Source organism: Rhineura floridana, chromosome 8 (assembly GCF_030035675.1).
Source record: "Rhineura floridana isolate rRhiFlo1 chromosome 8, rRhiFlo1.hap2, whole genome shotgun sequence".
NCBI lineage: Eukaryota > Metazoa > Chordata > Lepidosauria > Squamata > Rhineuridae > Rhineura > Rhineura floridana.
The window spans coordinates 100321061-100333387 of record NC_084487.1 but is presented as its reverse complement, the minus strand read 5'-3'; positions in this window follow the sequence as shown (position 1 = coordinate 100333387).

Genomic DNA, 12327 nt, shown 5'->3' with positions numbered 1-12327 from the left:
TCTCAGCTTTAATTTAAAAAAAAATTAAGTTTCTAGGTGGTCCGGTTCTCAAGATATACATAAAAACGTCAGCCGCCGCCCCCCCGACTGTTAAATCTTTCTTTAAACAGTACTGTATAGCACTTCGTAGCTTTAACCCTGTCCGTTCAGGATTGCAGCCAATCAGGGATTGTGTTTCAGTTTCATTGACCTTAGGCAATGTCTAGAAAACAAAATGGTGGTTTCACCCCCTGTTTATCTGAAAATCTCATAAATTGGGTAAGTATATACATTTCTGTTTTTTTTCCTCTTGTGTGCAGGAGTCAGATCTTGGGCAGTATTTTGAAAACCTTCCCAATGCTTGCTTTTTGTAAAAGCAATGCTAATCCCATATGCCCAGAGTAAATCCCATTGAATTCAATAGGACTTACTTTTGAGTAGACATGGTTATGAATGTGCTGAAAATCAATGGGACTTTGGAGTGAATGTAAAAAAGAATTGTGTTTGTGCCCTCCAGTCCTATTTTAAAGCAAGTAGGCAGGGCTTACTTAGGTATTACAGTTTTTATTCTGTAGGAAAGTAATATTGATTTTTTTAAAACTAATACTGATTTTTCTGCCATGACCAACTGGTTTGACAATAAACTATTATATGGGCTGTATGTATTTATACATCTGCAGTGTGTGCGTGTGCGTGTATGGAGTCTTTCCAACACCCCTGTGAGGTAGGGTTGGAAACCAAGGCAGCTCACAACAAGAAATAAAGCCATTTAAAATCCAATAACCATAAAAACAAGTATAAACAGTTGCAAAACAGCGTAAAGTGGCATGATTTGGAATTTTACACCACCTATCTTCTATCGGATCAATATACTCAAATCACGTGTAGTGTTGCAAGATTCTGTGCTATGGCAATCATCCATCGCAGAACATTGTTAGCCCAACTGCCTATACAGCCATGATTATAGTTAGCAAATGTATGATTTTTAACCAGTTTTATATGATGTTTGATATTGTGTACTGGTCTATGACCGCAAGAATAAATTCAATTCAATTGAATTCAGTAGTACTTACTTTTGAGTAGACATGGTTATGAATGTGCTGAAAATCAATGGGACTTTGAAGTGAATGTAAAAAAGAATTGTATTTGTGTTCTAACGCTTTCTGTCCCCCCTCCAGTCCTATTTTAAAGCAAGTAGGCAGGGCTTACTTAGGTATTACAGTTGTTATTCTGTAGGAAACTAATACTGATTTTTTAAAAACTAATACTGATTTTTTTTAAACTAATACTGATTTTTCTGCAATGACCAACTGGTTTGACAATAAACTATTATATGGGCTGTATGTATTTATACATCTGCAGTGTGTGCGTGTGCGTGTATGGAGTCTTTCCAACACCCCTGTGAGGTAGGGTTGGAAACCAAGGCAGCTCACAACAAGAAATAAAGCCATTTAAAATCCAATAACCATAAAAACAAGTATAAACAGTTGCAAAACAGCGTAAAGTGGCATGATTTGGAATTTTGGGTTGTGTGAATGAAGTTGCTTATCACTTGAAGTTGCATTTCTGTCCCTGTTTGCGTAAGCCCCACTGAATACGCTGGGACTTGCTTCTGAATAAATAAACCTAGGATTGCACTATAAATATCTTTACAGTTTGTGTAAATAATAAATATATTTGATAGTCATGCTTTTATATAAATATTTCTTCATTTATCATATTTTTGGTTGTGAGATGCTTACTTTTCTGCCTTACTCATAGGAATCTTGTTGTGGTTGGTATGGTATTACATTTAGGAAAGTGTTACTGCCTTTTGTGTGTTTTTTTCCTATTTGCATTTCACTTATCTTTAACCTCACTCCGTTACAGCCATAGAAGCAACAGCAGCATGTGCAAGATAATTAACTCCCATTAGTGATAAGAACAAGAATTTATAATTATTATTTCAATTAAAACAAGAGGCTTATCAATACTTTGAAGAGGACCAGATATTTATTTTCTTTCTGAGCCCAAGACTGGGTCTTTCATGATGCCCGGGGGGGGGAGCAGGAGAGTAGTCGATAAGACAGACATCCTGGCATTGGTAATCTAATTAGCAAGGTATGTGTGGGGTTGTTGCACACTTCCAGGCCCAGTTTCATTTTGAGTAGGGAGGTGGAACCTGTGTAGATGTGGTTGATCAAAGGGAGAAGAAATTTTGAGTTAAGCAAAGCTCTGCTTTTATAAAACCTAAGAAACATACAGATATTTTGAATGTCTGAGTGCCTGCACCAGTGGAATACTGGAGGAACTTGTAAAGCTTGCTGCAACAGTATTTACAACTGAGCATGTGGTGTGAAAGACTCCTTTTCCTAACATTTTGGCTTCTTGTTTTTCTCCACCCACTACATCTTTGAAATATATCGTATATGGTTAACCATACTGTTGCCCTGACTTACTTTATGTTTGTTACTATTTTGTGTTTTTATTATTTTTTTATATTGATTGTGTATTTTTATTGTTTTTATTATATTTGTAAGCTGTGCTGAGCTCTGTTTTTAACAGCAAAAGGGCAGGATATAAATTCTCTTAATTAATCAATAAATACTCCATAGTGTTGGAAACTAGAGTCTAGGCATTTAAGGCTAAAAATGTTGCTTTTAAAAAAAAGATTTCTCACATCTTTCCCCAGTTTTTGGTGGTAATTCCTAGGCACAAAAACAAAACAACTGGACAATCCAAGTATTAATATGCAAATATTTGCATAATATGCAACTACTTTACATAATATGCAAATTAACCTGCCCGGATTTGTGGAACTGGAATATGGCAACCCTACTTATTGGTGAACAAAGTTAAGTAATTTCAGTGAATGTGTATGTGCTTGTCTGATGTCTGGCCGTGAGAACAATTTTTGTAGGATCCCAAATATGAGTTGCCGATGCCTTCTCAATGCGCAAGCATTAAATGAATAGGAATGCAACGTAGGCTACTAGGCATAGATTTTTTTTCATTGTTGTTGTTGTAAATGTTCTCCTGTATACATTTAATAAAAACATAACAAGTTGGTTTTATTTACAGAGCAGAGTAAGGTATTTGCCATATATCTGGAGTCCTTAATCCTCCCCATAGACAATCAGGATAAACCCTACCCCAGCAGAATAGGACAGCCAGTGTGCACCAGAGTTTGCTTCCTCTATTATTTATTTAATATCCAGCTGTTCCTCCCAAAAGGAGCCCAGGGCGGCAACCAAAAACTCCAAAACCACTCTAAAATATCTTAAACACAAAAGACTTTGAAAGCATATTAAAAAGTCTTTGAAAACACATTTAAAACAAAAAAAGGTTTAAAAACATATAAAAGTAATTCCAACATAGCAGCAGACTGGGATGACTTCTCTACTTAAGAGTCTTGTTGAAAGAGGAAGATCTTTAGTAGACACTGAAAAGATAACAGAGATGGTGCCTGTCTAATATTTAAGGAGAAGGAATTCCAAAGGGTAGGTGCCACAACACTAAAGGTCCGCTTCCTATGTTGTGTGGATCATAAGAACATAAGAACATAAGAAGAGCCTGCTGGATCAGGCCAGTGGCCCATCTAGTCCAGCATCCTGTTCTCACAGTGGCCTACCAGGTGCCTGGGGGAAGCCCGCAAGCAGGACCCGAGTGCAAGAACACTCTCCCCTCCTGAGGCTTCTGGCAACTGGTTTTCAGAAGCATGCTGCCTCTGACTAGGGTGGCAGAGCACAGCCATCATGGCTAGTAGCCATTGATAGCCCTGTCCTCCATGAATTTGTCTAATCTTCTTTTAAAGCCGTCCAAGCTGGTGGCCATTACTGCATCTTGTGGGAGCAAATTCCATAGTTTAACTATGCGCTGAGTAAAGAAGTACTTCCTTTTGTCTGTCCTGAATCTTCCAACATTCAGCTTCTTTGAATGTCCACGAGTTCTAGTATTATGAGAGAGGGAGAAGAACTTTTCTCTATCCACTTTCTCAATGCCATGCATAATTTTATACACTTCTATCATGTCTCCTCTGACCTGCCTTTTCTCTAAACTAAAAAGCCCCAAATGCTGCAACCTTTCCTCGTAAGGGAGTCGCTCCATCCCCTTGATCATTCTGGTTGCCCTCTTCTGAACCTTTTCCAACTCTATAATATCCTTTCTGAGATGAGGCGACCAGAACTGTACACAGTATTCCAAATGCGGCCGCACCATAGATTTATACAACGGCATTATGATATCGGCTGTTTTATTTTCAATACCTTTCCTAATTATTGCTAGCATGGAATTTGTCTTTTTCACAGCTGCCGCACACTGGGTCGACATTTTCATTGTGCTGTCCACCACAACCCCGAGGTCTCTCTCCTGGTCGGTCACCGCCAGTTCAGACCCCATGAGCGTATATGTGAAATTAAGATTTTTTGCTCCAATATGCATAATTTTACACTTGTTTATATTGAATTGCATTTGCCATTTTTCCGCCCATTCACTCAGTTTGGAGAGATCTTTTTGGAGCTCTTCGCAATCCCTTTTTGTTTTAACAACCCTGAACAATTTAGTGTCGTCAGCAAACTTGGCCACTTCACTGCTCACTCCTAATTCTAGGTCATTAATGAACAAGTTGAAAAGTACAGGTCCCAATACCGATCCTTGAGGGACTCCACTTTCTACAGCCCTCCATTGGGAGAACTGTCCGTTTATTCCTACTCTCTGCTTTCTGCTTCATAACCAATTCGTTATCCGCAAGAGGACCTCTCCTCTTATTCCATGACTGCTAAGCTTCCTCAGAAGCCTTTGGTGAGGTACCTTGTCAAACGCTTTTTGAAAGTCTAAGTACACTATGTCCACTGGATCACCTCTATCTATATGCTTGTTGACACTCTCAAAGAATTCTAATAGGTTACTGAGACAGGACTTTCCCTTGCAGAAGCCATGCTGGCTCTGCTTCAGCAAGGCTTGTTCTTCTATGTGCTTAGTTAATCTAGCTTTAATAATACTTTCTACCAGTTTTCCAGGGACAGAAGTTGCTAACTGGCCTGTAATTTCCGGGATCCCCTCTGGATCCCTTTTTGAAGATTGGCGTTACATTTGCCACTTTCCAGTCCTCAGGCACGGAGGAGGACCCGAGGGACAAGTTACATATTTTAGTTAGCAGATCAGCAATTTCACCTTTGAGTTCTTTGAGAACTCTCGGGTGGATGCCATCCGGGCCCGGTGATTTGTCAGTTTTTATATTGTCCATTAAGCTTAGAACTTCCTCTCTCGTTACCACTATTTGTCTTAGTTCCTCAGAATCCCTTCCTGCAAATGTTAGTTCAGGTTCAGGGATCTGCCCTATATCTTCCACCAGAGCTTGGAAAAGTTACTTTTTTGAACTACAACTCCCATCAGCCCCAGATAGCATGGCCACTGGATTGGGCTGATGGGAGTTGTAGTTCAAAAAAGTAACTTTTCCAAGCTCTGTCTTCCACTGTGAAGACAGATGCAAAGAATTCATTTAGCTTCTCTGCAATCTCCTTATCGTTCTTTAGTACACCTTTGACTCCCTTATCATCCAAGGGTCCAATCGTCTCCCTAGATGGTCTCCTGCTTTGAATGGATTTATAGAATTTTTTGTTGTTGGTTTTTATGTTCTTAGCAATGTGCTCCTCAAATTCTTTTTTAGCATCCCTTATTGTCTTCTTGCATTTCTTTTGCCAGAGTTTGTGTTCTTTTTTATTTTCTTCATTTGGACAAGACTTCCATTTTCTGAAGGAAGACTTTTTGCGTCTAAGAGCTTCCTTGACTTTGCTCGTTAACCATGCTGGCATCTTCTTGGCCCTGGCGGTACCTTTTCTGATCTGCGGTATGCACTCCAGTTGAGCTTCTAATATAGTGTTTTTAAACAACTTCCAAGCATTTTCGAGTGATGTGACCCTCTGGACTTTGTTTTTCAGCTTTCTTTTTACCAATCCCCTCATTTTTGTGAAGTTTCCTCTTTTGAAGTCAAATGTGACCGTGTTGGATTTTCGTGGCAATTGGCCAGTTACATGTATGTTTAATTTAATAGCACTGTGGTCACTGATCCCAATCGGTTCAACAACACTTACATCTCGCACCAGGTCCCGGTCCCCACTGAGGATTAAGTCCAGGGTTGCCGTCCCTCTGGTCGGTTCCATGACCAACTGATCTAGGGAATAGTCATTTAGAATATCTAGAAACTTTGCTTCTTTGTCATGACTGGAACACATATGCAGCCAGTCTATGTCCGGGTAGTTGAAGTCACCCATTACTACCACATTTCCTAGTTTGGATGCTTCCTCAATTTCATATCTCATCTCAAGGTCTCCCTGAGCATTTTGATCAGGGGGACGATAGATCGTTCCCAGTATTAAGTCCCTCCTGGGGCACGGTATCACCACCCACAACGATTCTGTGGAGGAGTCTGCCTCTTTTGGGGTTTCGAGCTTGCTGGATTCGATGCCTTCTTTCACGTATAGAGCGACTCCGCCACCAATACGTCCTTCCCTGTCCTTCCGATATAGTTTATATCCAGGGATAACCGTATCCCACTGGTTTTCTCCATTCCACCAGGTCTCGGTTATGCTCACTATATCAATGCTCTTCTCTAAGACCAAGCACTCCAGATCGGACCTTCTGATAAGATGGTATCTGCAGGAGGCCCCCACCTGCAGAGCGCAGTAATCGACTGGGTATATAAGAGTTAAGATGATCTTTCAGGTATCCTGGTCCCAAGCTGTTTAGGATTTTGTACACCAAAACTAGAACCTTGAACTCGGTCCAGTAGCTAATGGGTAGCCAGTGCAATTCTTTCAGCAGCAGGGTGGCATATTGGTGATACCCTGCCCCAGTGAGCAGTCTCGCTGCTGCATTTTGCACCAGCTGCAGCTTCTGGACCAACCTCAAGGGCAGCCCCACATACGAGTGCATTACAGTAATCCAGCCTAGAGGTTGCCAGTGCATGGACATCAGTGGTCAGGCTATCCCAGCCCAGAAACAGCTACAGTTGTCTTAACAGGTGAAGCTGGTAAAAGGCACTCCTTGCCACTGAGGTCACTTGGGCCTCAAGTGACAAAGATGAATCCAAAAGCACCCCCAGACTACAGACCTGCTCTTTCAGTGGGAGTACAATCCCATCCAAAGCAGGTAACTGACCAATTATCCGAACTTGGGAACCACCAACCTACAGCACCTCCATCTTGCTAGGATTCAGACTCCAGTTTATTGGCCCTCATCCAGCCCACCACCAAGTCCAGGCTTAGCATTTATATACAGAGTGAAGTTTAGGAGACAAGGAGCAAAAGGCTGTGCTCAGGGTGATGATGAGGCAGAGCACCTCAGTAGCAAGTGTTAAGGACTTAACATGAAAGAGCTGGAACAAGAAGTTGGAATGAGAGTTTATTAATTCCTGTATTAATTGCCAGGCCAGCTTTTATGGATACTTGCACCCAGAACAGTAGTGTTTGTAGCAGACTGGTGCTAAATATAAAACTAATTTACGTTCAGTTGCAGAGAAATTTTTGTCTCCCATAGGAAGCTATAATTTCTCTGTATTAAAATGCTAGCTGTCTTGGCTCTAATTTTAATGAACACGTTGCTTAATTTTAGTTTATTAGCTGGAGCTGATGGGAGGGTGTTCAGGAGACCTTAGTGGGTAGAGCGATCATTCCCTATATCTGAGCAATTTAAATTGTGTCAAGCATGTTTTCTTCTTTTTTAAAGGAGATTATCTTGCAGCGACGCCCAGTTATATGAATCAAGTTCACCAACTACAGAGGGAAAGCACAATTTGAGGTGGATGCAGAACAGCAAAGAATCAGCATACACATTTTTCAAGCAGATCTGCATTGCAGTTTCTGCCAGCAAGAGAAGAGCAAATCAAGTTTTCTTTTTTAAAAAAACAACACAAAAAACTGGTAATAATTCTTTTGGCAGGCTGTACAATGGCTAGCAACCATTTCCTAGAACTCTTCTGCAGTTCAGATCTATTAGGTATGGAAAAGAATTCCTCAACATACTAAGCATGGTCTTTAAAAGATAAAACACTCTACTTTGTTAAATTTGTGGAAACTTTCTAATTCTAAATATGATGAAGTATCATTAAGTTTTCTTTTAGAGTGCAGTTCTAGGGTCCCTCTGAGGGTATCCCAGGGGGCCATAGGAACAGAGAGGACGATCTGAATTCACCAGCCTCCTATCGGTTGCTGTGGAAAGGTTTGCAGTCCATACCACTGCAACATCAGAACTCTGATGTGGGACAAAAAGGAGACCTGCCACAAAGCATCTCCCATTCCTCTGGCACACTCATGGAAGGAGGTGAAAACTCTATCAGCCCTGCCATGGGTGTGGGTTATATTCCCTCCCTTTAGGAGAATGGGAGATGTTTTGGGAAAGGACAAACAGTTATAAAAGGCCACAGGGAAAAAAGCTGCCTTCTGCTGCTGCAAGCCTGCAGAACACAGGAAAAAGTGGCTGTTCCTCCACCTCTCCGATAGGGTTGTTCACTCCCTGCCTTTGTACCTTCTCTTGGCCTGGAGTCTTTCTCAGCCCTACCTGAAGATGCTGGGGTTTAAAATGGGGACCTTTTGCATGGAAGGCAGATGCTTGGCCAGGGAGCAATGGCCCTTCCCAAAAGGAGGACTGCTTCTGCTGTCCTTAATTCTGCACAGTCAAAATACATCAGGGTCATGTGCCCAACTGTTCTTCACGTTGGTTCAGTTTTTGGCCCCTGGGATCTGGCATCAGGCAGGTTTACTTCCTCCACCTATAGGGTGAGCACTTAAAGTTTGCTAAAAGAAAGAGGCTGTGGATTTGCATAAAATGAGCATTATAATTTGCATATCCTATATGTATAGCTGCAAATGTAGAAGTCATTATTATAATTTAAAAAGAAACTTAGCAGGGAGGAGGATGGGGACAGAATTAGTTGGCTCTGGCTTCACATACTGTTCACCACCCTGCCTTCTGCCCTACTGGTCCCAATGGGCACCAGCCACTACTGGGGGCTGTTTCACACATAATGCTAAACTGTGGTTTGGTGCTATGTGGAGAAGTCTCATCCTGGTTGAAGCATCACACTTCAATCTCCTCCTCTGTGACTAAGAAGACTTTTTGCCAAGTTTTTCTCAGCCAAAAAAACCACAGTCTGTAAAAGCAGATCCAGAACAAACTGAAATCGATGCCAGCCTGTTAGGTCGACAGAATGTTTTTGAACCAGCACCAGCCAAAAGATCCCATTCTTAGTGCAAACCAGGAACCTGGGCTTACAAGAAGTCATGGTTAGTCAAACAAGTCAGTTTCATAATCCATGACTTGAAGCCGGCTTGTTAGTTTTTCTCAGACAGGCTTCTTAGTTCACACGTAATGCTAAGCCAAAATATTCTTTGAAACTGAAAGTAAACTGGGCAAAAGTCCTCCTAGCAAGGGAAGAGGGGATCCAGGAGCATGTAAGCCTCATGCTTGGCTTGAGCTCTCTAAGACTTGTCTATATAGCTTTAAGTGTGAAACAGTCCATTGTGTTTGCGTGGGCCACAATGGTTAGCACTAACTGCGGTTAAGCATGAATGTCTCTACTGGGTCTATATGTTTTAAAATACAACAAAATCAACCCTAGGGTCTTTTTGTTTTGTTTTTATATTTATACTGAAAAGCTCCTGTGTTTCTCTCTGCTGTTATAAAAGGCATGGCTTAGGTTTCAGAAATGCATTGTGCTTGGTCATGAAGTTATTTGATCTACTTCTCCAAAGCTGGAATCCCTTTAATCTTTCAATAACATAATTTCCATGTTTTTAGTCTATGAACTCTTGTAACTCTTAGAGGATCAAACCAGCTTCTCTTCTGAAGATCCATTATGGTTCAGATGTAAATAACAGTCGTACCAGGTAGCACTGAACTATGAGTATATAAGAGCTTGGCAGCACATCGTATGGAAGTTAACAGCAAATCAGAAGCTATATCTTCAACCACCAGGATCCAGGGAGGGGGGAAAAATGAAGACTCCAAATTTAATAGTGATCAATGATAGATGACTAATCTCGCTCTTGTTCATGAAATTGTGCTCCAGTCCACTTGTTTGTAAATGGTAATATGGCTTGGCATGACCTGATGAAACCATCAACGTACTTCAGGGCACATTACAGTGGGGCCAGATGTATTTGATGTTCTCTCTTTGATCTTGTGTGTAATCAATGCACTTTAAACGCAGATCTTGAATACACATCTCCAGTAAACAAGACTAGTTCCTAAACCTTTTGATCTGCAAAATGACTCATTCATACACAATTCCACACCATGTTAGCACTTAAGAAGTAAATTGCTCTCCTATTTTAGGGGGTTTCTTTGGCATTTGCTACCAGAGCAAAGCCCCTGCATCCCAATGGTGTTTTATTGTCATCACAGGATCTCTTCATGTAGACAGGTGGAGAATTGTAACCGGGCTTGGCTGCCTTGAAGCTCTGGGGACTTTTTAGGGGTTTTTTTGGGAGGAGGGGTAAAAATGTGATGAAGGGCAGAAGTTTATAAAATTCTAAATGGTAAGGAGAGAGGGAGAGAGATTCCCTCTTATAATAGTAAAAGTACTAATATAATATTTTGAGGGGGGTTCACCCCTGTAATTGACTGGTTGTACTTCTTCACACCATGTATAAATTGACTTAATGAGATTCACTGCCACAATTTATAGCAGTATGACTTTTAGCAAAGGATCAGGCACATTAATAGAGAGTAGGTTCTTCAGTGGCTATTAGCCATGATACCTAAATGGAGACTTTATGTTCAAAGGCATTGTTTTAAGAGTCCCAGGTAAGTGCAAACAGACTCTTGTGCATTGTGGATTTTTGAAGGGATATTTACTGAGACCTTTCAGGAGTGCTCTAGGTACTGATGATCACATTGGCACCTGTGGGCATCACTTTGTGGCAATGCCTGGTCTAAAGAAAGCTGGAGTCAACTCCACCATGTGCCTCCAGGGAAAGGAGAAGCAATGCAGAACAGAATGCAAACCTGATTTCATTGATAGGCCACCACCCACCCACCCATGTTTCCCCCAGAAAGTGAAAAATGGCTGCAGTATTTGCAATTCTCTCAGTGACTCCTAGGAAGCAGGGAGGGATCACAATAATCTCACAGGCCTTGTATTTTGCAGGTCTGCATACTGAGGGGGCTAATATATAATCAACAATGGAACAAGGAGGGCTCAGAGTTGGTTAGATACCTTTGAATACATTGCCTTTCCAAGCTGGGTACTGCATCACACATCAGCTTAAAAGCATAGGAGGGTCTTTTCTGTGTATTTTCTATGGAAGCAAGAAGATGGACCCAAGCCGGTGTCATACTGCTAAGACCTTTGGTGTGATGGAGCTGGAGCAACCAATGCCATTGTGCTGCACTAGTCCCCTGCCACAATGTTGCTGTGGTTTGCCTGTCTGTACTTTACATGCACTCACACAGAGATGTGGCAGCCACATCTCCTTGGTGAGATACCAGGAAAGATGTGGTGTGTGTGAATGAGTGAAACGAAATCATGCCGATAGATCTAGTTGCATGAGTTTTCCTGTGGGACTGGTGTTGCACCAGGATGGAGGGCAACGATCAAGAAGGAAGAACACAACTTCTCAGCAGCATGAGATTGTGCAATGGGGGAACAGCTCCCCCATGGTTGTATGAATAATAATTATATTAATTAATTAATCAATTAAATGTATTAGTCACATTTCTTCACAGAAGTGAAGCCAAAGCAACTTACAATCAAGTAAAATATTATAACCAGTATAAAAAGCTAAAATAAATAAAAAGTTAAAAACACATAAATATAAATGGCAGTGGAACAGCCCACTCTCTAAAAGGAGCTACATTCAAATTCAAGAGCTGAGTGCCTGAGAGGACAGAAATGTTTTTGCCTGGCACCTAAACATAAATAATGATGGCACCAGGCGTGCCTCCCTGGGAAGAGCATTCCATAAGTGGAGAGGCCACTACTGAGAAGGCCCATTCCATGTGAAGGAAAGATCAGGGAGAACGTAAGTGCCTGGTGGATCGGACCAAGGCCTATTTAATCTAGCAGTCTGTTCCTACATGGCCAACCAAATACCTATGGCAAGGGTGGGGAACCTCATGCCTGGGGGCTGAATGTGGCCCTCCTGGTCTCTCTATGTGGTCCTTGGAACTCTCCCCAGGCCATATCCTTCACTGCTCCACTTCGCATTCTGAATTTTTTTGCCTGGCTGGAAGGTGTCCTTGAACGCGGATAATATTTCTTCTTTGGGTAGAGGCGATACAGAGGGGTGCATGACTGTGTCTAGAAATTATTCTTCTGGACAAAGGTAAAATTTACATACATTGCTTCACCCGTGTTTGCCTCTGGCCCCC